Below are 26,509 nucleotides of genomic sequence, written 5' to 3' on the forward strand. Positions count from 1 at the left end.
AACTTAAATAATAAAAAAAAAAATTAAAGCTGTGGTGAAGTCCCAACCCCAGTATCTCAGAATGCGACCTCATTTGGAAATAGGGTCATTGCAGATGTGATTAGGTCCCTTGTCATAGACTGGAGTAGGATGGCCCCTTAATCAATATGACTGGTGTCCTTTAAGAAGACAAGAGACACGGACACAGAGGGAAGGTGTCCATTGGAGGCAGAGATGGGACTGACGCAGCTGCAAGCAAGGAACCCCTGAGGCCACCTGAAGCCAGAAGAGACACGGGAGGATCTCCCGAGGGAGGCTTTGGGGGAAGCATGTCCCTGTGACACCATGATTTTGGACTTCGAGCCTCCATGGCAGTGAGAGAGGAAGTTTCAGTCTGTAGTCATCTGTTACAGCAGCCCCGGAAAACTAATGCAGGTTCCTAGACCAGAGAGCAGAACCGAGAGGCAAGTCTCAGGCCAATGGGCGAGAAGCGCCGGTCCTCACCTGAGGAATCCATGTTGTCTGCAAAACCAGCTTCCATGAGGCGGGTCCTTCATGTGGGGACGGTGGGGCCAGGGAAGCGAAGAGGGGCTTGCAAAGTTGAGCCAGCCCTTTGGGACTAGAAAGGGATAGCATGAGATCCGTGGGCCTCCTCAGAGAGGCTCTCCCTGACCGCCCCCACTAAGTGCACCCCTGCCTCCCTCCCTCTTTATCCCCTCACCTGCTCTGTCTTCCTGGCGCCAGCTGACACACGTTACCTTTACTTGTTTACTGTCTAACTTCCCAAGGACAATTTCTACCAGGAGAAAGGAAACCCCATGAGAATGGGGACCACCGGTAAAATGTATCAAGTGTTCTTTCGTGTCCCCTGTATTTTGCATGCAGTTTTTGTCTTTTTAATCAGCAAAGGATATTAAAACCTACGAGCTTGAGGGGGCTTTGTGGGGGGACTTAAGCTTTCTCTCAAGTTTTGTTTGCTCTCTGTGTCCCCAGTGTATACCAGATGCCTAGTGAATATTTTTGGAATGAGTGATTGAATAAATGATTGTATGGTTTTTTAATTCTCTATGTGTGATTCACCTTCCCCCTCCCTTCCCCCTACAGTATTAAGTGACTTGTTTTGGGAAAGTATTGTGTTTTTCAGCCAGGCTAAAGAAAACCTAACAAAAAGATCTGGCCAGGCCCGGATCATACTAGAAGGGGCACGTCCGCACTACAGTTCTCCCCATTCCCAATAGCCAGGTGCTGACACATTCCTAGAATCCTGGTTCAGTACTGGCTTTGCTCTACTCTAATAAATGTTTCCTTCTCATTCGCTCGACCATCAGGCCTCCTCTGAAGAGGAGCGTCAGAGAACAGGGGCAGATTCCGGTAGATTTACGCGGGTTCATGTGACATTGCTAGCGATTGTTCTGTTCATTGATGAATTCTGGAAGGTCATCAAAGTTGTAAAAGTGGATCTAGCAGCTGATTGTTTATTTTAAGAAAACCTGCAGAATATTCTGGGTAATAAAAAACGAAGAAACCTGAAACTCGGGGTAAGTGTAGCACATGGGACTTTGCTAAGACCCCAGGAGTCCCAAGAGGATATCCAGACGGCATTATCTGAAATTCTGCAGTCCTCCATTTTGCCACACTTAGAACAACTGTTCCTGAAAACGGGGATGCTAGCCCATGAATGAGCAAGTGGCTTCAATTTGTGCTCAGCTGGGCAGACTCCTTGCCAATCAGGCTAACCCTGAAGTCACAGAAGGAGCTTGTCCTGAAATTCCCTGAGAGCCAGCAGCACGAAGAACTGTGAAACAGGGAGAATAAAATCCCCCAGGACAGGTGCACACTCCTCACCGAGTTGCCTGGCAGCTTAAAGCCAAAGGCAGACAGACACAATGTCTGTCAGCTCTTCCAGGGGAAAGGCTCCCAGATGATCTCAGGCTCAGCTTTGCTCAGGTTCAGCCCAGATAGCTGGAGACGAGCCCCCACCCCCACCCCGCCCTCCTGGTGACGTAAGACCAGTCTTCAGACTGGCCATCAACGTCACTCCGAGGTGGCCCTACCAGTTCAGCTATCACGGGACCGTCAGAAAAATGCACGTAATGGAAGATGAGGAACACAGATCAAGGGAACACAAGATTCCAACAGCCTTATCTAACTGCGGGCTTCGGGATTGGGCTTCTGCACATAGAAACCAAGTGTATCCAGAGCCTTAAGTTCCAGGCAAATCCCTCTGCAAGGGTCACCGATGAGATCATCTGTCAGAGCGTGGAACCTGGATCAGATGACCCCGTGAGCTTCCCCGTCTCTGTTGTGATATGGGTTTCTTGCTTATTAAAGACTTACAAGGATAATAGCCGAGAATGTCAAACCAGCAAGTATGTTGTGACAAAATGCTAGCACATAATTTTATTTAATTAGAAGCAGAACCCTTTATGCAGCGTTTGATACACTTTAAACTCCAAAATCGTCCATCTCCTCAGCATTGCTCATCTCGTCCTTGAGCTTGCCAAAAACCTACAAAGAACAGGAACGGTTTCATTTTCTTCCAAATCCATTTTCTTTTGTATAGATTTTTTTTCAAGATTTGCTTCAGTGCTTTAAGCTAACGTGACAATCCCGTCTTTACATAGCACTGTTAATTTTTCCAAACTCAGCTCATTTCTATTATCTGTCTGGAACATAAGCTCGTGAGGGCACTGCTGTGTCCTCGGGAGTGGTGCTCAGCACACGGTAGGTGCCCTCCCGTGTTTCTGACCCATTAGCTCTATGACAACTGTATTTGCTTTCACAGCTAGGGTTAGATATTTCTGGTAGGTTGTTGTTCTCATGAAATAAATGGCTTCACCTCAAGCCAATCTCTGTTAAGTATATCAGATTATATATTTCACAAATGTGCTCTTTTTTTTAAAGAGTATGTCCTTTTTTAAAAGATTTTATTTATTTATTTGACAGAGAGAGATTGAGAGAGCGAGCGAGCACAGGAGAGGGAGAAACAGGTGCCCCACTGAGCAGGCAGCCCGACATAGGGCTCGATCCCAGGACCCTGGGATCATGACCTGAGCCAAAGGAAGCCCCTTAACCGACTGAGCCACCCAGGCGCCCCATTCACAAATGAGCTCTTTGAAACAAAGTGAGCTGCATCAAGAAGCCCAGTTTTGGAAAGTTTTGCTCTTTCTTCCATCAGAACGGAAGTTCTGGAAATTTCATGAAGAATTCATAATTGTTTACATTTCTTATCAGAGCCACACATTTTGCCATGTCATTATTTAAAGAAACATAATCATATTGTAATACTTCCTCTTTTCTGGTCAAAGAAACTGTAAACATATCAGCAAAAAGGGAACCATGGTTCTATCTGAGACACTAATATATTTAGAGAGAACAACCCTGAAACCCTAAAATTTCTCAGTGACCCAGATGCATTTTGCTGTACGCGAGCAAGGTCATACATTTGCTGTTTTGTAAAAGATCAATCACTCTCTCTCGCTCTTTCTGTCTCTGTCTGTTGAGAGGGTTTTTTGCAGTTGCTTGCTGCTTTCCTCAATGCTATTTGTCATACGCGTAAAAGCAAAGACAGGTTGGTGAGTACAGTAACGCAGACTAACACCTGTGTTTCCATATATAGAAAAGCCCCAGAGTAAAATTAATTTCCAGCTGGAGTATGAAAGCCATATAAGAACCACCTGGCCATGCACAACAAGCGCTTGTCTTCACGTCTGTCCGCTAATTCAGGTCAGTTCTTAATAGTACAAGTAGCCACAGAAGAAAAGGGTCTGTGAAGATCTATTGAGCACAAATGTTTTTATTTCCCTTATCATTTAAAAACATCACGAGGGTGAACCTCTTGGCTTGATTCCTTTACTGAAACTCATAGTAGGGTCAGTTAATGTTCAAGAAAAATCATCAACTCCAAAACCCGCGGGATAAAACTCGTACAGAGTATATACTTAACTCGAAATTGCCATCTTTGACAGTATCATTAAAAAAGAAATTATATACATTCTTCTAATTGGGCGTAACCCTTCATTAGAAGGCACCAGCCTCTAATCTGCTTATCCCATTAAGGCGGCAATCTCGTGTTGCTACCTATTGTTTTACAAAAGCTTTTTAAATAAATGAATGTAATGTTCTATCTGCCTACAGTGCATACCCCCATATTGCCACTGTCCACCCCTTGCATTCCATAAAATGCAGGGTCATAGCTGTATCAACTGCTTGTGCTCAAGTGAGTTGCTTTAAACAGTTCTCTCCATACTCGCCGGCAGGCTCTGCTTCCCTTTTCCAGACCCTCAGGGAATCTTTCCAGGATGCTTCCTTTCTACCCCGTTGCATCGACTCACCCACCCCTCTACTAACTCTTCTGAGAGTCCCCTTGCTTCAGACCCAGCATTCACCCACTTCTTGGGTGCTGGGCCTGGGCTCCTCATCCTGAAGCCTGGGAAGGACAGCCAGTCCCAGCCTCGGAGGGACATTCAGATGGCTCGGACTTGGTGGTAAAGGTGAGCTGACCGCCGTGTCCACTGACTTCAACGTTGACCGGGTTGGTTACCAAACCATCTTCTTCCCCACTCCCCTCACCACCCAGTTAATGGAAAGATCATCACAGGAAGGCAGAGGAATAAAGTAATCCCACAAGGGCATATGAGCTTAGTTCAGGGTCTGGCGCTGGGCTGTGCAAAAGTATTTGTTGTCACGGCAGATTTTGGTGTGAGGATCTCTCCTGTACCTTTGTCCCCTGGGACAAATCTAAACTTCCCTTTAGGGAAACCCAGGCATAATCTCCTTCTCCTATTACTTCTTAGGGGAGTCAGGGTGGGGCGAGAAGCCACAAAGTCCTGTCTAACAAATTGAAGCAATATTTATATTATGAGCTTGGTCTTTCATGATGGGAGGGAGGCTGGGACTAAATGGTGCTCAGGTCAGACTTCCTGCCACCAGCTGGGTGTCCACCTGCGGTGAATAAGGTGATGGCTTGGACTTCGAGCCCACCGTCACGGGCCCTGGTGACCTAGTAGCAGGAGGACGATCGGTGATGCTGTGTGATTGCTTTATATCTGTATTGGGCCGATGGCACCACCACCCTTCAAGTGACCCAAGTTAGAAATCTGGTGGTCATCCTAGACTCTTCCTCTGCCCCATCTCACACCAGTTTATTTACCAAGTCCTGCAGGCCTCAGTGCTTAAATATCATTTGAATCCATCTCTTCCTTTCAGTGCTTCTGCCCTGATTTACATCTGGAGGTAGGCCTGTATTGCTATAAACTCCCCTCTGGGGACTGCTTTGGCTGTATCCGAAAGGTTTTGGGCCATTGTGTTTTCATTTGCATTTGTTTTCATATGCCTTTTTTATTTCTCCTTTATTTCCTGGTGGACCTTTTCGTTGTTTAGTAACATGTTATTTAACCTCCATGTATTGGTGCTCCTTCCAGATTTTTTTCTGGTGGTTGACCTCTAGTTTCATAGTGTTGCAGTCAGAAAAGATGCATGGTATGATTTCGATCTTCTTGAATTTATTGAGGCTTGTTTTGTGGACTAATATGTGATCTATTCTGGAGAATGTCCCATGTGCACTTGAAAAGAATGTGTATTCTGCTTTTTAAGGGTGGAACGTTCTGAATGTATCTGTTAAGTTCATCTGTTCCACTGTGTCATTCACAGCCAATGTTTCCTTGTTGATTTTCTGTTTAGATAGTCTGTCCATTGATGAAAATGGGGTATTAAAGTCCCCTAATATTACTATATTATTATCATTGAGTTCCTTTATGTTTGTCATTAACTGTTTTATGTATTTGGGTGCTCCCATGTTGGGTGCATAAATTGTTACATCTTCTTGTTGGAGTGTCCCCTTTACCATTATACAGTGTTCTTCTTTGTCTCTTGTTACAGTCTTTAAGTCTAGTTTGTCTGATATAAATATTGCTACTCCAGCTTTCTTTTTTTAAAAAGATTTTATGTATTTATTTATTTTAGAGAGAGTGCTCGAGTGGGAGGAGGAGCAGAGGGGGAGGGAGAAGTAAGGGGAAGTAAGGGGAAGAATTTCCAGCAGGCTCCACACCCAGTGGGGAGCCCATCTCAGGGCTGGATCTCATGACCCTGAGATCATGACCTGACCTGAAACCAAGAGTCCGACATTTAACTAATTGAGTCACCCAGTCACCCCTCCAGGTGCATGATAAAATGTTTCTCCGTTCTTTGGACATCCATTTGCATGATAAAATGTTTCTCCATTCCCTCATTTTCAATCTCTATGTGTCTTTAGGTCTGAAATGAGTCTCCTGTAGGCAGCATATAGAAGGGTTTTGTTTTTTAATGTCTGACACCCTATGTCTTTTGATTGGAGCATTTAGTCCATTTTCATTCAAAGTAATTATTATTATTATTATTTTAAAGATTTTATTTATTTATTTGAGAGAGAGAGCAAGCAAAAGAGAAAGCACAACCATGGGGAGGGGCAGAGGGAGAGAGAGAAGCAGACTCCCCGCTGAGCAGGGAGCCTGACAAGCGGCTGGATCCCAGGACCTTGGGATCATGATCTGAGCTAAAGGCAGACACTTAACTGACTGAGCCACCCAGGTGCCCCCCTATTATTATTTTCTAAAATTTTATTTTAAAGTAATCTGTATACCTAACACGGGCTCAAACTTACAACCCTGAGATCAAGAATTGCATGCTCTGCTGACTGGTGCCCCTCAAAGTAATTACTTTCTTAAAAATTTTCATTTAAATTCTAACTTAGTTAACACACAGTATAATATTGGTTTCAGAAGTAGAATTTAGTGATTCATCATCTCAAAGTAATTATTGATAGACGTATTTATTGCCATCTCATTACTTGTTTTGTGTTTGTTTCTGAAGATTTTCTCTGATCATTTCTTAACTTTCTTTCACGGTTTGCTGGTTTTCTTTACACTTGGATTTCTTTCTATTACTTGCATATTTATTAGTGGTTTTGATATACAGTTACCATTAGGCATGTATATATGTCTTCTGCAAATAGTGTCTATATGAAGTTGATGGTTTAAGTTTGAACCCATTCTTTACTCCTCTCCTCTCCATGTTTTAGGTATATGGTGTATATTTTATATCCTTTTATTTTGTGAGTTCCTTGACTGATTTTTTACTGATTTACAGTAAAAAGGAATTTTTTACTATAAAACCGACAGTTTTTACTGCTGTGTTTCCTACCTTCATACTGTCATCTTTGGTCTTTTCTTTCCACTCAAAGAGTCCTCTTTAATATTTCTTGTAGGGCTGGTTTAGTGTCCATGAACTGCTTTAGTTTTTGTTCGTCTGGAAAATTCTTTATCTCTCCTTCTATTCTGAATTAGAGCCTTGCTGGATAGAGTATTCTTGGCTGTGGGTTTTTCCCATTCAGCACTTTGAATATATTATACCACTCCCTTCTGGCTTGGAATGTTTCTGCTAAAACCCGCTGATAGCCTGATGGGGTTTCCTTTGTAGGTAACTGTCTTCTTTTGTCTTGCTGATTTTAATATTTTTTCTTTATCAGTATATTTTGCCATTTTCATTACAACATGTCTTGGTGTTGGGGCCCATGGGTGGCTCCGTCATCGGTTAAGTGGCTGACTTGGTCTTGGCTCAGGTCATGATCTCAGGGTTATGAGATTGAGCCCCATGTTGGGTTCCGTGCTCAGCACAGAGTCTACTTGTCCCTCTCCCTCCCCCCTCTGCCCCTCTCCCCACTCACATGAGCTCTCACTCTCTCTCCAAAATAAATAGATAAAATCTTCAAAAACAAACAAACAAATACTATGTCTTGTGTGGGTCTGCTTTTATTAATTTTGTTGGGGGTTCTCTGTGCCTCCTGGATCTGGATAACTGTTTCCTTCCCCAGATTAGGGAAGTTTTCAGTTAGTATTTCTTCGAATAAATTTTCTGCCCCCTTTTCTCTTTCTTTTCCTTCTGGGGCTCCTATAATACAAATGTTATGTTTGATGGAGTCACTGAGTTCCCTAAGTGTGCTCTCATTTTGCATAATTCTTTTTTCTCTCTTTTGTTCAGCTAATGATTTTCCATTATTCTGTCTTCTTGGTCATTAATTTATTCCTCTGCTTCCTCCAGTCTGCTGTTCATTCCATCAGGTGTATTTCTCATTTCGTTTACTGAGACCTTGATCTCTTCTATGTTATTCTTTATGTGTTAGGGGTCTCACTCAGGTCCTCCACTCTTTTCTCAATTCCAGTGAATATCCTTATGATCATTGCTTTAAATTCCCCATCAGGCAAGGGCTCCTGGGTGACTTGGACAGTTGAGCATTCGACTCTTGGTTTCAGCTTAAGTCATGATCTTGGGATTATGAGATCAAGCCCCGTGTTGGGCTCTACACTTAGCAGGGAGTCTGTTTGGGATTCCTTCCCTCTTCCTCTCCCTCTGCCCCTCCCCACTACATTCTCTCTCTCTCAATAAAATAAATAAATAAATAAATAAATAAATAAATAAATAAATAAATAAATAAATAAAATCTTAAAAAAAAAAATCTCCATCAGGCATGTTACTTATATCTGTTTCGCTTAGAAACAAGTCTGTGGCCTTGTCCCGTTCTTTCATTTGGACAAATTCCTCTGTCTTCTCATTTTATCTAAGTCTCTGTGCCTGTTTCTGTATGTTAGGAAAGTAAGCTACATTTCCTGTTCCTGAGGGTAATGGCCTCCTGCCATGTAGTGTCCCCTGCTCTCTAAGGCCTGGTGCTTCCAGGAGTGTCTCCAACGTGTGCTAATGCACTCTGCTGTTGTATCCTGGTTGCACTAGCTGTGCTCTGGTCTGTTTGTGAAATGAGACCTGTCGCTGCTGCCACCAGAACTGAGGCCTTGCAAAATGCCTGGGTAAGGAGATGTGGTGTCAGCAGGACTTTGGGCAGGTTTTCTGGGGGAGAGGGGCCCACTGTGCTGGGACTGAGGCAAACGTGACCAGAGTGTCGGAGGAGCGGGTCTTGGCACAAGCAAGGTAGGTAGTGAGTGCTCATGCTGCACTGCTTCCCACACGTGGCCCTGTGCTTATGCTGAAGTGTGCGGGAGGGAAATGGCGCCGGCCAGTTCCTTTGTTCCCAGAGGGGTCTCTCCATGCTTGAATGCTGCCTCTCTGGGACAAGCTCTGAGACGAGCGACTAACCTCCCCACCATGTGCCCCAGGTGCTCTTCAGAGTGCTGTTTCTATGTTGTATGTCTGCAGGCTGTTTGCCTGCCTTTTCTCCACGAGCCAATGTCCCCTGAGCTCTCCCCAACCCAAGCATGCTGACCTTTAACACTCTAGGCTTTAAACCCCACTGGTTATAAGAACACATGAAATTCAGCCCCTCTTGCTTTCCAAGCCAATTGCTATGGTGGTTCGTTTCCCCTGTGAACTCCCCTGTGTGCTAGTTTGTCTCTTATTCTTCTCCAAAACGGTGGCTCCCACCCCACTGCTGGAGCCATGACCCATTTCTCTCCCAAACCATGTCTCCGCACTTCCTACTTCTTCAATGTGGCCTCCTTTCTACCTTTAGTTGTAGAGTTTGTTCTGCCAATCTTTAGATAAATTTCTGGGGTATTTAGGATGATTCAATAGCATCTAGTTGTATTCATGGGACGAGGCGAGTCTAGGGGCCTCCTACACCACCACCATCTTCCCTGAAAAATCCCACCTCTGCCACTGATTGCATTCAGGTCCTCATCATTCATCGCCTGAGCTGTTGAACTTAGAACCTTGTCTCCTTGTGTCCAGACTCACCACCTCTAAGCCAATGTCTTCTACCAAATTACTGATACACTCAGATTTCACTCCCCACCTTGTCACCCACGCCAGCTTAGATCCTAATAGCGACACCCTCTGCTTCAGGCTGAAGTTCAAACACACCAGCATGGCAAGCTGCCCTGCGGCTTGGTGGCCATTCCCACATGCCCTTCATTCCAGCTACATCCCCTTAACCTCAGTTTCCTGACCACATCACATGCCCACCCCCTTCCGTGCTTGTCCATGCTGTCCCCTCATCCCCAGATGGCTATTGCCTTCTAATGACCTTCCTCTACACCTGCTTCAGCATTCACCTATTTGTGGAATATTTACCGAGACTTGCCATGACCAGGTACTATTTCAGGAGCTGGGCATCAGTGAACAGCACAGATAGAACTTCCTGCCTTGTAGGATTTACTTTCTAGTGGTGGTGATGGTGGTAGGAGCGAGGCAGACAAGGAGCAAGGCGTATAACAAAGGAGAAGGCGTGGGTGCCATGGACAGAAACGCAGCAGGGAAGCAGGACGGGGAGTGCTGTGGAAGCCATTCCAGTTTTTGATGGATTGGTCAGGGAAGGCGTCACACAGAAGGGACAGTTGAGCAAAGACAAGGAAGGGAAGGAGCAAGTTGAGTGAGTATCTGGGGGTAAATCATTCAGGGAAGAGTGGAGAGCAAGGGCAAAGCCCCAGGAGGCCAGCATGGCCTGAGCAGTACCGGTAAGGGGGAGAACAGCTAAAGTCAAAGTGAAAGACCAGGGAGACCTCCTGAGGTGTTGCAAAGCTTTACTCCCTATGAGACGAGGAGCCACCTGCTGGTTCCGCGGGGAGGTACACGTTGCAGGGATCACGGGGGCTGCTGGGTGGTAAGGCAGGGATGGACGTGGCATGCACCAGGGCGGTCATGGTGGGGCTGGCGAGGCTGGTTGGACTCTGGATGTAGCGTAAAGGCGGGTCTGATGGGATTTGCCGAAGAGTCGGATGTGGGGTACAAGGGAAAGAGAGGGGACAAGCATGTTGTCAAGTCTTTTGCTCTGAGAGGCCGTAAGGATGGAGTTGCCATTAACTAAGGTAGGGAAGACTTGGATGAGCAGGTTTGGGGCCTAAGATTAGGAGTTCCCAGTGGGATTTGGGAAGTTTGGGATTCTTTAACACTCCGGTATGTTCTCCTGCAAGCCTTCCCCCCGTCTCTCCCCTCACTCAGAAGATGCACTCTGGTTCTCCCGTAACTCCGGCGAGTTTTTTGCTGTCAGGACCCTTAGCACACAGAACAGATGTTTCAGATTAAGCATGTGTTGACTCAGACTAGAAAGCAAACCAGTAATGTCTATTCTGGCAGCAAAGGAGTCATTGAAATGGAACCTGCCCTTCTAACACAAAGAACTAGAAGACGAGTCAAAATATATGAAATGACAGTGCTCGGATATGGGGACCCCAGGCCATGCAGCCTCTGGTCCCTGAGGTGAGGGAGTCAAATAAGGTGAGCCCTGAATCACCCCAGCTTTCTGCTCAAAGGCAATGTTCACACTGCAGGGCAGGGAATGGGAACCCAAGCAGAACCTAAGAGACCTTGCTGAACAGAAGAAACAAAGATTGAGGGCGGGGGTGACACTAAGGTGATTTGCAGTTTGTGGGGCAGAAGCCAGAAGAGGAAGAAGCTATGTAAAGAAAGTGCTCCAGAAATGGGGTTCCCTCAGGACTTTGCCTGGAGACCAGCATGGGTGTGTATAGGGCAAAACACCCCAGGGCCTGGAAAGGGCAATGGGTGGAATTCTACAGGCTAACAATTCCCAAAGCTCAGGCAGGGCAGGGAGACTGAGGTCCTGCCCGGCACGGTGGAGGCCCCACTGACCACCCAGGGTACTGAATAAAGACCCCAGAAGGGTCACTGCCTCAGTAGGAGGGCTGACTTAGCGCAACAGGAAAGGCCTAAAACAAAGAAACAAACATCAACTCCATCCGCAAATAACTGCCCAACAAAACAGATTTTAATACTTCATAAAGGGAGATGAAAAATCCCGTCACTCAACAGCATTACACTTACAATGTCAGGAATTTAAAATAGCACCAAAACCCGTGAAATATCCAGGGGTGTATCCAGCATGTGTAGGAACTGCCTCATAATCTCTCATCTCTTCCGAAACACTTAGAGACGTCATGTGGAGAGCTTGAAATTGATCACGCTGTGACTATTTTACACACAGAAGTGGGCACAGAACAAATTGTGGTTTTATGACAACCCCCCCCCAAAGTTGCTTCACCAGCACACCATGGGATAAACGTAACAGAATATGGGATGATCTCCATAACAAAACATTGCTAGGAGAAGTTAAAGGAGACCTAAGTAAATGGAGGGAGAGAGAGAATTCGGTTCTGGGTTGGAAGACTGAGATGACAGTTCTCCCCACATAATTCTAGACATGCAGTGGAATCCTGATCAAAATCCCAACAGACAGGCTGATCCCAAAATCTGTGAGGAGACACAACGTCCTAGAATAATCAAAAGTTGAAAAAGAAGAAATGAGTTGGAGGACTGACATTACCGGACTTTAATGTTGACTGCAAAGCTATACTCATGAAGATAGTGTGGTATATGGTATATGATAAGATATACAGACCAAGGAAACAGTCTAGAAGGTCATCCAGATACAGAGAGCCAACTGATGTTCTTGGCACTGGACATTCTACAGCTACTTTATTGAGACTTCATAATGGTTGTTTGGGACATTTGTTAATCCTCGTGTAAAAAAAAATTCTGAGCAAAAGTTATCATGACGATGTTTCATGGCATAGAAGTTTGGACCTTAGTCACCCTGTGCTGGGAAGGACTCAGAATTATTCTATAAAATAATGTGTACTTTGTCCACGAACATTCCCTAAGCCTTTTGTTGTGCAATGAGACTTTTGGTTGGTCCAGTGGCCTACCTCTAATTAAAGTATGGTGGGGGCACGCCTGGGCGGCTCAGTCAGTTAAGCATCTGACTCTGGATTTCAGCTCAGGTCATGATATTGGGGTCGTGAGATCAGGCCCCACATTGGGCTCCATGCTGGCGTGGAGCCTGCTTGGGGTTCTCTCCCTCTCCCCCTCCTCCACCAAGAAAATAAATTAAAATAAAGTATTTGGACATAATCCTAATCAGCAACATAAAATAATTCCCATTCTTTCTAAAAATATGTACTGAGGGGCGCCTGGGTGGCTCAGTCAGTTAACTGCCTTGGCTCAGGTCATGATCTCCGGGTCCTGGGATCGAGTCCTGCCTCAGGCTCCCCACTCCGGGGGGAGTCTGCTTCTTCCTCCCATTTAGCCCATCCCCCCACCTCCCCTCCAGCAACCCTCAGTTTGTTCTTTATCATTAAGAGTGTATTTTATGGGGGCGCCTGGGTGCCTCAGTCACTTGGGCATCTGCCTTCAGCTCAGGTCATGATCCCAGGATCCTGGGATTGAGTCCCACATCGGGCTCCCCACTCAGTGGGGCATCTGCTTCTCCCTCTGCCTCTGCCTGTCACTCCCCCTGCTTGTGCTCTCTCCCTGTCAAATAAATAAAATCTTTAAAAAAAAAAAGTCTATTTTATGGTTTGCCTCTCTCCTTCCCCCCACCATGTACATCCATTATGTGTTGTTGTTTTTTTTTAAGATTTGAGACAGAGAGAGAGAGCACGAGCAGGATGGGCAGAGGGAGAGAGAGAATCTCAAGCAGACTTCACACTGAGGGCAGAGCCCAATTTGGGGCTCAGTCTCACCACCCTGAGATCACGACCTGGATTGAAACTGAGTCCAACGCTTAACGGACTGCGCCACCTAGGTGCCCCCACCTGTTTTGCTTCTTAAATTCACCAAAGAGTGAAATCGTAAGGTATTTGTCTTCCTCTGACTTATTTCACTTAGCATAATACACTCTAGCTCCATCCACGTTGTTGCAAATGGCAGGATCTCATTCATTTTTTATGGCTGAGTAACATTCCATTGTATACATATACATGACAACTCCTTCATCCATTCATCGGTCAATGGACTTTTGGGCTCTTTCCGTAATTTAGCTATCGTTGATAGTGCTGCTATAAACATCGGGGTGCATGTGTCCCTTTGAATCTGTGTTTTTGTATCCTGTGGGTAAATACCTAGTAGCGCAATTGCTGGATTACAGGATGGTACTATTTTTAGCTTTTTGAGGAACCTCCATACTGTTTTCCAGAGTGGCTGCACCAGTTTGCATTCCCACCAACAGTGTAAGAGGGTTCCCCTTTCTCCACATCCTCTCCAACATGTTGTTTCCTATGGTGTTGATTTTAGCCATTCTGACAGGTGGGAGGTGATATCTCATTGTGGTTTTGATTTGCGTTTCCTTGGTGATGAGTGATGTTGAGCATCTTTTCATGTGTCTGTTGGCCATCTGGATGTCTTCTTTGGAGAAATGTCTATTCATGTCTACTGTCCATTTCTTAACTGGATTATTTGTTTTGGGGGTGTCGAGTTTGATAAGTTCTTTATAGATTTTGAATACTAACCCTTTATCAGGTATGTCATTTGCAAATATCTTCTCCCATTCCAAAGGCTGCCTTTTAGTTTTGTTGATTGTTTCTTTTGCTGTGCAGAAGTTTTTATTTTGATGAAGTCCCAATAGTTTATTTTACTTTTATTTCCCTTGCCTCTGGAGATGTATCTAGTAAGAAGTTGCTATGGCCAATGTCAAAGAGGTTGCTACCTGTGTTCTCCTCGAGGATTTTGATGGTTTTCTGTCTCACATTTAGGTCTTTCATTCATTTTGAGTTTATTTTTTTGTATGGTGTAAGAAAGTGGTCCAGTTTCATTCTTTTGCATGTTGCTGACCAATTTTCACAACACCATTTGTTGAAGACTGTCTTTTTTTCCATTAGATGTTCTTTCCTGCTTTGTCAAAGATTACTTGACCATACAGTTGTGGGTCCACTTCTGGGTTTTCTGTTCTGTTGCATTGATCTATGTGTCTGTTTTTATGCCAGTACCACAGTCTTGATGACTACAGCTTTGTAATATAATGTGAAGTCTGGAATCGGAAAGCCTCCAGCTTTGCTTTTCTTTTTCAAGGTTGCTTTGGCTACTTGGGGTCTTTTGTGGTTGCATACAAATTTTAGGATTGTTTGTTCTAGTTCTGTGAAAAATGCTGGTGGTATTTTGATAGGGACTGCATTCAATGTGTAGATTGCTTTGGGAAGTATAGACATTTTAACAATATCTTTCTTCCAATCCATGAGCGTGGAATATTTTTCCATTCTTTGTGTCCTCTTCAATTTCTTTTGTAAGTTTTCTATAGTTTTCAGAGTACAGACCTTTTACCTCTTTGATTAGGTATCTTATGGTTTTTGGTGCAATTGCAAATGGGATCGATTCCTTGATTTCTCTTTCTGCTGCTTCATTATTGGTGTATAGAAATACAACAGATTTCTGTGTCTGAATTTTTTGGTGGAGTCTTTTGGGTTTTCTTCGTAGAGTATCACGTCATCTGCAAATAGTGAAAGTTTGACTTCTTCCTTGAAAATTCATTTGCCTTTCATTTCTTTTTCTTGTCTGATTGCCGTGGCTAAGACTTCCAGTACTATGTTAAATAACAGTGGTGAGCATGGACGTCCCTGTCTTGTTCCTGATTATAGAGAGAAAGCTCTCAGTTTTTCCCCATTGAGGATGATATTAACTGTGGATCTTTGTATATGGCCTTATGATGTTGAGGTACGTCCCACCTATCCCTACTTTGTTGAGGGTTTTTGTCAAGAATGGATGCTGTCCTTGGTCAAATGCTTTTTCTGTATCTACTGAGAGGATCATATGGTTCTTACCCTTTCTTTTATTAATGTGGTGTATCATGTTGATTGATGTGTGGATATTGAACCATCGCTGCAGCCCAGGAATAAATCCCACTTGACCGTGGTGAATAATTCTTTTAATATACTGTGAATTCCATTTGCTAGTCTTCTTGTTGAGAATTTTTGCATCCGTGTTCATCAGAGATCTTGGCTTATACTTCTCCTTTTTAGTGGGGTCTTTGTCTCGTTTTGGAATCAAGGTAATACTGGCTTCATAGAATGAGTTTGGAAGTTTTCCTTCCATTTCTATTTTTTGGAGCAGTTTGAGAAGAATAAGTATTAACTCTTCTTTGTCTTTTCTTTTTGATAAGTCTGGCTAGGGGTTTATCAATTTTATTAATTCTTTCAAAGAACCAGCTCCTGGTTTCATCAATCCATTCTTCTGAGTTTTGTTTTGTTTCTATATCATTGATTTCTGCTCTAATCTTTATTATTTCCCTTCTGCTGCTGGCTTAAGGCTTCATTTATTGTTCTTTCTCTAGCTCCTTTAGGTGTAAGGATGGGTTGCATATTTCAGATTTTTCTTGCTTCTTGAGTTAGGCCTGAATTGCTATATACTTTCCTCTTATGACTGCTTTTGCTGTATCCCAAAGGTTTTGGACATGTTTTCATTTCCATTTGTTTCCATGTATTTTTTTTTATTTCTTCTTCAATTTCTTGGTTAAACCATTCATTCTTTAGTGGGATGATCTTTAACCTCCATGTATTTGTGCTCTTTCCAAATGTTTTCTTGTGGTTGACTTCAAGTTTTATATTGTTGTGGTTGGAAAATATGCATGGTATGATCTCAATCTTTTTATACTTGTTGAGGCCTGACTTGTGACCCAGCATGTGATCTATTCTGGGGAACGTCCCATGTGTACTCGAAAAGAATGTGTATTCTGCTGCTTTAGGATGAAATGTTCTGAGTATATCTGTAAGTCCATCTGGTCCAGTGTGTCATTCAGAGCCATTGTTTCCTTGTTAATTTTCTGCTTTGAAGATCTGTCCATTTCTGTAAGTGGGTTGTTAAAGCCCCCACTATTATTGTATTTTTATCGAGTTCCTTTATGTTTGTTGTGAATTGTTTTAAATATCTGGGTGCTCCCAAGTTGGGGGCATAAATATTGACAATTGTTAGATCTTCTTGTTGGACAGACCCCTTCACTAAGATACAGTGCCCTTCTTCACCTCTTCTTACCGTCTTTGGTTAGAAATCTAGTTTGTCTGATAGGAAGATGGCTACTCTGGCTTTCTTTTCATGTCCATTAACAATGATAAATGGTTCCACATCCCCTCACTTTCAATCTGCAGGTGTCTTAGGTCTAAAGTGAGTCTCTTGGAGGCAGCATATAGATGAGTCTTGTGTTTATATCCATTCTGATGCCCTGTGTCCTTTCACTGGAGTATTTAGTCCACTTACATTCGAGTAATCATTGACAGATATGAATTTAGTGTCATTGTATTGCTTGTTAAGTCTTTGTTCCTGGAGATTTTCTGCTCCTTTTTAGTCTTTGCTGCTTTTGGTTTTTCTTTCCAACTCAAGGAGTCCGCTGCAGGGCTGCTTCAGTGGTCAGAACTCCTTTAGTATTTCTTGTCTGGGAAATTCCTTAGCTCTCCTATTCTGAATGACAGCCTTGCTGCATCGAGTATTCCTGGTCGTCCATTTTTCCCATTCAGCAGGTTGAACATACCATGCCACTCTTCTGGCCTGCCAAGTTTCTGTGGTGAGGTCTGCTGCTAACCTGTTATGTCTCCCCTTGGAAGTTAGGGGCATCTTTTCTCTTGCTGCTTTTAGAGCTTTTTCTTTATATTTTGCAAATTTAACTACAATATGCCTTGGCATTGGCCTGCTTTTCTCGATTCTGATGGGAGTGCCTCTCTGTGCCTCCTGGATTTGGATTCTGTTTCCTTCCCCAGATTAGGAAAGTTTTCAGCTATAATTTCCTCAAATAAACCTTCTGCCCCCTTTGCCCTCTCTTCTTCTTCTCAGACTCCTATGATGCTTTATGGAGTCACTAGTTCCCTAAGTCTACATTCATGATCTAATATTTTTCCTTTTCCTGTTCTTTTCAGCTTCATTATTTTCCATCATTTTATCTTCTATGTCATTTATTCGTTCCTCTGTGTCTTCCATCCTTGTAATTATATTCAGTCAGTTTCAAATCTCAGTTACTCCATTTTTCATTTCGGCCTGAATAGTTTTTAGCTCTTTCATCTCTGCAGTAAAGGACTCTCTGGTGTCTTAAATGCTTTTCTCAAGCCCAGGTAGTATCCTTATGATTGTTGCTTTAAATTCCAGCTCAGGCATATTGCTTCTATCTGTTTGGATTGGATCTATGGCCGTGACCTTTTCTTGTTCTTTCTTTTGGGATGAATTCCTCCATCTTGGCATTCTGTCTAAGTCTGTGTCTTCAGTGTCTGAGGAAGGCCTGCTATGTTTCCTCTTTCTGAGAGTAATGATTTTATTCAGAAGAGGTCATATACCATCCAGGGCCCGGCACTTGAGGCACTGTCCTGCTGTATGCTGCGTGCACTGTGCTGCTGTGTTTTGCCTGCTCTTTCCCTCAGAGTTTCTCCTTGCCCGCAGTGGGCAGTGTTTGGACCTTGGCCAGTGTGGGAAGTTTTAATAGGTGTGCTCTGGTCGGCATATTAAAAGGGACCTGATGCTGTTTCCCCTGGAGCTGAAGCTTTGCAGAACCCTATGATCAGTGGGTGATATGTATGGGGGTTTGTGGTCTTCTGGGGGAGGGGCCTGCTGTCTGGTTCTCAGGCACACTTGCCTTAGGAAAGCAGCGCCTGCAGAGCACAGGGGACTGGGGCTTGGTGTGAGTGGTTTAGGCTGCCAGTGTTGACACTGTGCTGCTTACTACAGTTTATGCTGACGGGGGGTGGAGTGCGGTTGGGGGGGAGGAAAATGGCGCCAGCCCTCTCTCTCACCCCAGAAGGGCGTTTCTGCCTGCCACTGTCTGGGGAGCTCTCACAGAGGAGTGAACGATCTCTCCCAGTGTGTCCCAGGGGATCTTCAGATCGTGCCTTCCTCTCCCGGGCCTCTGCTCTCCTTCTCCACAGGACCACTACAGTGCCCCCAGGCTCCACACCCACCGACCACACCGTGGACCTCTAAAACTCCAGTCTTTGAGCCCCACTCGTTCTCAAAACTCACGATAATCAGCCCCTCTCGTTTTCCCAGTCAATGGCCTTGGGGAAGTATTTTCCTTCTGCATATCCCTGTGCATTCCTATTTCTCTCTCTCTCTCTCTCTGTATCTCTCGCTCTCTCTTTCTCTCCCCTCTCCCCATGACTAGAGGCCCCTCCCCTCCACAGCATCTGTGAACCACTTCGCCCCCAAATCACGTCTCCACACCTTCTACCTTCCACAGTGTGGCCTCTTCTCTCCCTCTAGTTGTCCAGTTTTTTCTGTCAGTCCTTAGATCGATTTCTTGGGTATTCAGAATGATCTGTGTGTGCTTTATCTAGCTGTGATGCCAGGTACGTCTAGGGTCCTCCTACTCATCCGTCTTAGCTCCTCCTAACCTTCTCCAAACTATATTAAAATAATACAGTTCTTTGTGTGTCCCTGGGTTACCATAAGGTCAGCTATGGGCTAAAGTCCTCATCTTTATTTTCACGGGTATGATGAGAATAAATCCCTGATTGTCTAAGTCAATCTGAGCAAACATCTGTTACCTGCAACTGGAAGAGACTCTATAACACATGAAGTTTTATAATAAAAATATCCCACAGAGCAAGTGCAAGAGCTTCCCCCAGGGTTCTGCCCAGGTCAGACACTGTCACCAGCTCTGAGTCCCAGGACCTCTTCTGCCCAGTCTTGGCACCGACAGTAGTGTCCCTTAGCTCCAAAAATCTAACTCATATCGAACTACCTGCTCGATCTCTCCATGTGCTCATCTAATGGGAATGCTAAAATGTGATGTTATCCCAAATGGTACCCTGGATTTCCCCGTCTTCATTCACTTCTCCAAACCTTCGTGTTTCTGTAAATGACATCGGCATCCAATTCGCCTGGAAAGCCAGGTGTTCATCATGCCTGCCGTCCCTGCCAGCTCCACATCCAAGCTGTAGGTGAGTCCTGTCCATCCCACACCTGCAATCCAGTCACGTCTCTTCCTCCACTGCTCGAGTTCAAACCACCACTACGTCTCCTGAGAGTCAACGCTGGAGCCTCCCGATTGACCTTGTTGATCCTGCCTTTCTCTCCTCTCATGTCTACGCAGTCGCCAGGGTGATATTCTCAAAAGGGATATCTGATGATATCAAGTTCCTATGTGAAACCAACCAGTGACTTCCCATTGCTTTTAAAATAAAACAACCCATTTTACGGCACACACAGTCTGTGCTGGTTATTCGGCTATTGTCTCTCAGCTCCAAAGCCAATCTCTTTTCTAACTTTGTTTTGCTGGGTTTAGGACTTTCAGAACTCTATTTCTGCACTTGGCAGTTTTTTTGTTTTTGTTTTTTTAATGCCCAGTAGAGGGCAAGAGTTCTGGGAACATCACTCCATCCTGTCAGTGGCAGCCTCTCCCCATAGCAATAGTCGGGTTCCGTTTGCAGTGTTTCCAGTGCGTTCAGTACCAGTGTCATGATGACCCACAGAAAGACCAGGACCAGTCGGCTCTTGTCTCCTCAGAGTTCTGGGTCCAGGCAGGAGGGGCCCCTCTTCTGAGCTCAGAGACATCAACATGAGCCCAGCTGTGCCCCCTCCTCGGAGGTCTGAGTGTCAGCCCGGCAGGGTCCTCCTCCAGACTCACCCATTTTAATAATACCAACCGCTTCCCTTCGGTCCCTCAGCTCTCGGGCCGTTAGCAACTTCTGGAACTCGCTACCTTTGTGGTACCTCACTGGACAGTTTGCCTCTTCGGTTACCTAGTCAACGAGTCTGCACACCAAATGCTCCCTGTTAAAATTATGGGTGCGATTTCTCTCCCAACTGGACCCTGAGCAACACAGGGTCCCCCGTGAGCTGGCTCCTCCAAATTTACCAGCCCTCCTCCCACAGGCCCCTCCTCCATCACTGCTCTTCAGCAGCTTTAGCCTGACAGCCGTCGATGAAAACCGCTTCCCTGTCTCCTGGGCTTAAAACATATTTGTTTTGTTTTGGTTTTGGTTTTCTTTTTGTTTTTGTTTTTGCTCTGCATGGGATGCTCTCCTCCGGGAATTTAGGGAGGCCAGACCCTCTGCGTCTGTGACCTTGTCTTCATCCTCAGGTAGAGCTTGGATGCCACCCACTCAGAGACAACCTCCCTGATGGCTCTTTCTACAGTGCTCCTGGTCCCCCTCACGTCGTATCTCATCACCTGGGTATTTCTTCACTGCACTTAAGATATGTAATTATCATGTTTTCTCTGTTTGTTTACTTGTTTATTGTCTGTCTTCCTGCTGGAATGTAACTTCCGTGCACTCAGTGTGCTTTCTAGTACACAGTGGGTGCTCAATACGTGTTGAATTAATGAATGAATGGAGTTACAGTTGGGAAGAGACAGAGCTGCATGAGCAAGTGCACAGAACAAGGTGCTGGATACCTGGTGGAACACATGCCTCCAAGGATCAGGCGTCTGTCGGCCTTGTCCTCAGCGACCGATGGAGGTTCCCAGCCCGTCACTGGCAAGCCAAGACGTCCTTGGTCTTTGGCTCTCCTGTCTTCTTTCCCTGCTTGGTGTCCCCTAATCTTTCTCAGCCGACCAGTCCTTTCCAGGACTCCCAATTCCAGGGGTCATTTTCACAGAAAGACCTGGGCAAATACCAAGATTTAAGTGACTGTCTCATTCTATAGTGTTGGCTATTCAATGGGAATTTGCTTTTTCCCTGGTAAACACCCCCATGCCGAGGATGCTTTAGAGCCAGGATTCTGAGTTTCTGTAATTTGAATGTTTTGTGGTGAATGCATTTATTATTTAAAGAAAAACTACGGCGCACCTGGGTGGCTCAGTCGGTTCAGTGTCTGACTCTTGGTTTCGGCTCGGGTCATGATCTCGGGGACGTCTGGCTCTTCGCTCAGTGGGGAGTCTGCTTGAGATTCTCTCTCCCTCTCCCACTTGTGCTCTCTCTCTCTCTCTGAAATAAATAAATAAATAAATAAATAATAAAAAAAGAATAACTATGAAAATGTAAAAGACCAATTTTGGCAGAAAAGCAATTTAAACAAGGAAACAATTATGTATGCTGGGAATAAGTAATATTTGTCCTCATACAAATATTTATTGTTACATTCTAGCTCTGAAAGAACATAGCATCATGAAAGAACTTTATACAAAATGCTGGAGATTTTTGTCTCCAAAGATTTTTGTCTGAAAGTCTATCGAGGAAAGGTAGAGAACTCAAATTATAAATTGAGAATTAGAATAAACAAACTTCAGGGGCGCCTGGGTGGCTCAGTTGGTGAAGCGTCTGCCTTCGGCTCGGGTCATGATCCCAGGGCCCTGGGCTCCAGCCCCGCATGGGGCTCTGTGCTCAGTGGGGAGCCTGCTTCTCCCTCTGCCTCTGATCTCCCTGCTAGTGTTCTCTCCCTCTCTCTCTCAAGTAAATAAATAAAAAATCTTTTTAAAAGAACAAATTTCATGAACACAAGTGCAGATAGAAATTTGCAAGTCTTTGGAATTACTTTTTTAAAGATGTTATTTATTTATTTATTTATTTGAGAGAGAGAGGTGGGGGAGGGGCAGAGGGAGAAGCAGCCTCCCTGCTGAGCAGGGAGCCTGACTCGGGGCTCGATCCCAGGACCCCATGACCCTGATATCATGACCTGAGCCAAAGGCAGATGCTCACTGACTGAGCCACCCAGGAGCCCCTGCAAGTCTTTGGAATTATTAATATGAATAGAATATGAATTATTAATTATTATTAATATGAATAGAGCTTATCACAGATGACCTGAGCCTCTATTTTTTTATCAGGAGAAGCTGGAGTTTGATTTTTCTCTCGACAAGGTTTTCAAGCAAGTTGGTAAGAGATTATCAAAGTCACCATCACTGTCTTTGCTCAAACTTCTGCCGAACCTTTGCTCACCCCACTTAGTCCCTTGCAAAATCTCCCAACGTTAAAATCAAGTTCTCACACTTTGCTTCGGGTAAAGTGCAATGATGAGAAACTGAGGAAAGAAAGAAATCACGTCAGAATAATGAGGGACTCTACGTGAAATAGGAGAAGACAACGTGTCTGAGGACCTGCTTCTGTAGCTGCCCCGAGGTCAGGGCATGGACCCTCAAGGTGGGAGGATAGAGACCCCGACCCCTACTTCTATTTTGAGTCTTCTGATGAACTGGGGTGGTTCCAACTGAGGTCTACTGGCAGGAAAGAAGATAAGGATCCCAGAGAGGAGCTTGCCTGAGTGGAAGGCAAGTCTGGCCAACTGACGGCTTGCAAGTGGCCAGAGAGAGAACTAGAAAGCACATTTGGGGGCCTGTGTCCTTCGTGCTGGGCTGGGCGCCAGGGTGAAAAGTTGATGACGAAGCAGAGGCAGACAAATTTGGACAGAGTGATCAGTAAGGGCCGCTCTAGAAACTGAGGCAATTAAGGGGGAAGGAGAATGTGGGGCTGAGGGGACAGCAAAGGCCGTGAGGCCCTTCAGACCGTGTGGCAAAAAGAGGATGAGCCAGGACAGGCAGGGGTAAGACCTGTTCCACATACAGGAGCCACACTACCGGGCTCCCCCTGCCCCTCTTCCTGCAGCCCTGCCCTCTCCTTTCCCCTCACCCCTGTCATCTACGCTGACTCAAACCAGATACACAGGGCCAATCGTGGAGAGAAGCCATTTGTCACCCAAGACAACGGTGGTAAGTAACACAGAACGTGTCAGAGGGCCAGCCACATGTACTGGGTGATATAACGTGTGGCTAACAGTATCGTGGAGCTGGTTCTCCTCACCCTCGAGGAACGCAGAGGCTCTGGTGAGCCTGCCCTCCTACGCCCCCAATTCCCACAACCCCTCCCAGTTATTAAATCCAGAAACCCGGATGTCCTCCTTGACACCTCCCTCTCTTCCCTCCCCTCCTCATAAAATCCTTCATCAAATCTTGCCAGGGTCACACGAAAAGTTCTCCCAAATCTGTCCGCCTGGCTCCCTGACCACCCGTGTGCCCCTCCAAGCTGTCCCTTCTTTCTGCCAGGCTCTGGAGAGCTCCTCCCCGCCTACCCGACAGGTCCTTTCCAAATGCATTTCCAATGCTGCATCCAGAGAAAGCCACCAGGAGACAGATGGGCCCTGTCACTGCACCCCTCTCCCAGGAGCAGAAAACCTTTCAGGGCTCCTTTTTGTTTAGGATGAAGACTGATTCCTTCGAATGCCGAGCACCCTGCTTGGGTCTGCGTCCCTGCAGCCTCAGCCGCTGCCCCCACATGTGGGTCCTGCTCCCTCATTCTCTCTGGCCACGGCCTTGTGCATGACCCCACTGCCTGGGATGCCCCACCTCGCTTCTGCCCAGTGGGAGCCTCTCACAGGACGTGTGCCCTTCCTGCACCAGGCTTATCGGGTCTCGATCCCTGGGTTAGTACCGCTCTCCCCGTGGGGCCCAGCTCTTTCCTCCCACCTGCCTTGTTCCTGTGACTCCAGGGCGGGAGCGGAAGAGGAGACCCTTAGACTGCAGACCCCCTATGAGGGGAGGAGGTGACCATGGCAAAGGGGTGCCCGAGGCCGGCTGGGGAAGGTAGCGGTAGCAGGTGCTTGTGACTTACCTTGGGGTTATTCTCAGGAAAATCCCATAAGGGAGGAAGGAAAGCAAGGTAGGTACAGGGAAAGGGAGCATCAAGCAAGGAGGTGGTCTCAGGTCAGGTCTAACTCAGGTGAAGGGTATGCTCTCAGGTAAGGTCTAACTCAGGCAAAGATGGCATCTCAGGTAAGGTCTAACTCAGGCGAAGATGGGATCTCAGGTCAAGTCTAACTGAGGTGAAGATGAGATCTCAGGTAAGGACTAACTCAGGTGAAGATGGGACCTCAGGTCAAGTCTAACTGAGGTGAAGATGGGGTCTCAGGTAAGGACTAACTCAGGTGAAGATGGGACCTCAGGTCAAGTCTAACTGAGGTGAAGATGGGGTCTCAGGTAAGGACTAACTCAGGCGAAGATGGGACCTCAGGTCAAGTCTAACTGAGGTGAAGATGGGATCTCAGGTAAGGACTAACTCAGGTGAAGATGGGACCTCAGGTCAGGTCTGAGGTGAAGATGGGATCTCAGGTACGGTCTAACTCAAGTGAAGATGGGGTCTCAGGTAAGGTCTAACTCAGGCATAAATGTGATCTCAGGTCAAGTCTAACTCAGGTGAAGATTGGGGTCTCAGGTAGGAACTGACTCAGGTGAAGAATGTGATCTTAGGTAACTAGTTACATGAAGGGCACGGTCTCAGGTAAGGTCTGATTCGGGTGAAGATAGGATCTCAGGTAAAGCCTAACAGGTGAAGAATGGGATCTTAGGTAAATTCTAGCTCGGGTGAAGATAGGATCTCTGGTAGTTTAACTCAGGTGAAGAATGCAATCTAAAACAAAGTCTAAGTTGGGCGAAGGGTGTGGCCTTAGCTAAGGTCTGACTCAGGTGAAGTTGGGGTCTCAGGGAAGGAGTAGCTCAGGTGAGGGGAGTGGTGAGGTACAGGCTGATGGAGGAGTGCTCTGGGACATAACTGCCCTGAGGTCAGGGCCAGCCTCTGCACCGTCCTCCCAGTCAGTCGGTGTCTGGAGCGGCCCCTTCCTGGGGGGAGGGGGGAAGAGGGTTCAGGGGAGGCAAAGCGGCCGCTGTGGGCTGTCGGCCGCGGGCCCTGGGCAGCTGGGAGGCGGGTCTGGGCGGCACCACAGCCTCGAGAACAGAGAGGCAGCCAAGATTCCTTGTCCGAAGCACGTGCATGGAAGAATTCGGATGATAAAAGGAAAGCGAAGAACAAGCCTACCTAGAGGTAGAAGGCGTTACACTGAATTCTTCTTTTTTAGCCTCCCCCGGTCTGCAGCACAGCCTAGGGTCAGAATCGGGAGTGAGGGACACGAAGAAGCAAGGGGTCCTCCTGGTTGTGACAAGGTGACAGCCACGCCCACTCCAGCGTCCCCGAGGTGGCTTCGGTGTCCTCCCCTCGTTTCTCCCGTGGTGGCCTGGGCCTTCGTTCCTGTTCCCGTCCACGGCACGTCCGTCCCTTCCGTCTGGCTACTCTCTGAGCTGCCAGCGCCTCCCGGTGGGGTGTTTTCCGCACTGACCCGCTGTGGGATCCGTTTCTGCGGCTGCGGCCGAGAGTCCCTGAGAAGCCGCACGAAGTCCGCAGCCGCGTTCAAATTCATGCCACCCAGACGGATTGACTCCGCATCTGCTAGATGCAGGTCCCATGGGAAACACGGGGGATACGACCTGGCATTTGCAGGCTTGGCCGCAGGGGAGCGTTCCGCAGGCTTCTGGAGCCCGGAGGGCAGGGAGGGCCTGCGTTGTGGACCCCCGACGTTGCGGAGCAAGCCTTGGTGTGACAGAGCAGGCTTCCAGAAGACGCAGGGTCACCCGGGTGGAGGTGGGCACCGCCAGTCCCCCCTGTGGAGGGGGTGTGACTCTAAGCCTTTGCCATCCATCTCCCAGGGAGGAGCGTGTCCGAAGCTCCCCCCCTAACAAGGGGGAGCCATTTCTTCGAGAACTCCTAATGTTTTGCTCTCCTTCGGACTCCGGTCCCCGGCGGCCAAGTACGCACCACCTCTGCGGTCGGCCCGGCTTATCCGGCCCCGGGCGAGCTTCACGCTGTGGAGAATGAACGATTTCTCTCGCAGGGCGGCGGGGCTTCCTCTGTGCCTGTTCTTCTCCGAGTCCGGCACGAACGAGCGGCCCGGAAGCGCCTCCACAGTGCCCTCTGGGGCCTCGGGTGGAACGACAGGCATTCCCGAAAGTCTGCGGGATGAAAGACTCCAGCCAGCCAGAGCCCCAGGGTACGACGCCAAGTAGGTGATTAGGACTCTCTCCCCCCAGTGTATACACATCATTCACTCTGAGACCCAGAGAAAGTTATGTGTGCACTTCACATGC

At 46.4% G+C, this 26,509-nt stretch overlaps 1 long non-coding RNA gene across 2 annotated transcripts; it reads right to left on the reverse strand.

Annotated features, from left to right (window-relative positions):
- Positions 1-2,349: 2,349 nt before the first annotated feature.
- Positions 2,350-26,308, reverse strand: LOC130544246 (uncharacterized). Of its 2 annotated transcripts, none has more exons than XR_008960399.1 (3): positions 25,407-26,308; positions 21,453-21,586; positions 2,350-2,487 (listed from the first exon to the last, which is right to left on the reverse strand). It is a non-coding gene; the product is annotated as an uncharacterized LOC130544246 (long non-coding RNA). The 2 variants fall into 2 exon arrangements; XR_008960400.1 differs by lacking the exon at positions 2,350-2,487 and adding an exon at positions 14,272-21,267.
- Between the last annotated feature and the right edge of the window lie 201 nt (positions 26,309-26,509).

Source organism: Ursus arctos, unplaced genomic scaffold (assembly GCF_023065955.2).
Source record: "Ursus arctos isolate Adak ecotype North America unplaced genomic scaffold, UrsArc2.0 scaffold_2, whole genome shotgun sequence".
Classification (NCBI taxonomy): Eukaryota; Metazoa; Chordata; class Mammalia; order Carnivora; family Ursidae; genus Ursus; species Ursus arctos.